Consider the following 2,066-nt stretch of genomic DNA (forward strand, 5'->3'; position numbering starts at 1 on the left):
ATGAAACTTTCAAAAAAAAAAAAAGAAAAAAACATATGTTATCCAGGTAAGGTTAAAATACATAAAAGTTAATAGAATAAAAGTTCTTATTAAGCAAGTTGCACAGTAATTGACTTCTTCTTCCAGGGATATCAATGAAGTATTACTATAAATCATGAGTTGTGTTATATCATGAGTTTATACATATCACAGAAATGGAAAACTCTTGACAGGCGTTATACTCCTGTTTTCTGACTTGACAGGCATTATATTCCTCTTCGCTGACTTCCGTCCATCTTTTTACTTTTAACTGTGATCCACAAAATATATTCCAGTTTAGAAGACTCCATGTTTATCTCATCCTCTTTCAAGTGAATCTGAAATAGGAAAAAAAATAATTAAAACCGGATTTTTCAAAAACGTTAAAAATCTAAATAAATAAAGATGGCTGTAACAACTGCTTAATATACAGGCAGATGCAATAATCAGGGAAGAAGAAAATTTCCACCCCATAGTTTTCTCAAGACAGAAAAATTATTTTGTCTGTCATAATCAGTTATTTTCTAGTTTACTGTACACCTCCAGAGACCGTGATAAAGTTTGGATTCTGCTAACAATATGTTGCACTGCTTGTAAAAGAACACATGACATGTGTTATTCTAACTTTGAATCTCAAAGCCTAATTAAAAGATTACCAAGAAATAAATATTTTTATTCTACACTTGAAAACCTAAGATGATTTTGATTTCAGTATCCCAACAAATCACATGAACTTAAGCCTATGTTTTAAGATTCTGAAGATGTTACAGATGGACTCTCAGCTTTTAAAGTTTTGTACTACTTAGTAAACACTACAAAACAATGTCATCAATCTAGTTGCTTCTTAAAGCATCTAGAGAAACACAGCTAGAAGCAGAGCAAGAATGTTTCAATAGCAGTCCTAGACCAGTGACTGTCCCAATAACCAACTCCAAGATTCTACAGTTCCAACAATAAGTCTCTCCTTGCTGAAGGCATGTATTTCCAGTTAAATGACTCATCGGCCAGAACACCATCAAAGGCACATTTAAAGCCCATACAGTGATCCTCTCAGAACAATGGGTTATCCAATCAGTTTGGCATTATTACAACATCTGCAGACATACTTAAAGTAATAGCACAGAACAGAATAAACTTGAATGAACCAAAGCAATTATGACTACGTATTTGGGAAAGGGGAAACAACAAAAAAAAAGGTGAAATATGGGCGTTCCACATCATAGACAATCTACCTTAAATTTTACAAGCATGTGAGATACTAAGGATGCGTCAGGATACACCAAAACTTGCAGCTTTCTCACTATAATTTTTTTCCACTATGAAAGCTTTTTCAGAATGGTGAGCAATTAAAAAAAAAAAAAAAAAAAAAAAAAAAACAGTAGCCCAACTACAACAGATAAGCTGGAAGATAATTTTACCCAGCTCAGAGCTACCACCAGCACATTCACATCAAGCAATTCTACTGCTCTCAAATATTGTATAGCTGGAACACCACAGAAACATACCACATGACTTTCAAACATAACTGCAGGAAGACTTGCACCCCTAAAGCCCCTTAGTAAAAAGAAACATTTATACTTGCTTGTATTGTTAAAAATCAATAACTGGAACATAACCAAAAGTCCCTTTTGCCCAGTGCATAATCAGATGTTTTCTGTTTGTTTACTGATGTTACTGCATCTCACCCGTAAGTAATTTGATCTAATAATACTGGAAATAGTAAGTGTGATTTGTGACAGCACTGAGCAAAGAATCTGAAATCTAACTGGAAACTGACCTTGACAGACTATCATGTGATTATTTTGTGTTCTTTATGTTCACTTCAATAAACCCAGAAAGGGAAAAAAAAAGAAAAAAGATGCAGTGGGTAACTGTAAACAAATATTAGTTTAAGATCTTATTAGAACCTTAAATTAAAGGGAGTATCAACTTCAAAATTTATTTCCACATGAAACCCAAAGTTAAAGCGCTCAATAGCATAACAACTAGTCTTCTGCAAAGGAGCAAACTCATAGAAAACAGGGGCAGAGGTGAAGGTAAGAAAGGGC

This window comes from Aythya fuligula, chromosome 4 (genome assembly GCF_009819795.1).
Source record: "Aythya fuligula isolate bAytFul2 chromosome 4, bAytFul2.pri, whole genome shotgun sequence".
In the NCBI taxonomy this organism is placed as follows: Eukaryota; Metazoa; Chordata; class Aves; order Anseriformes; family Anatidae; genus Aythya; species Aythya fuligula.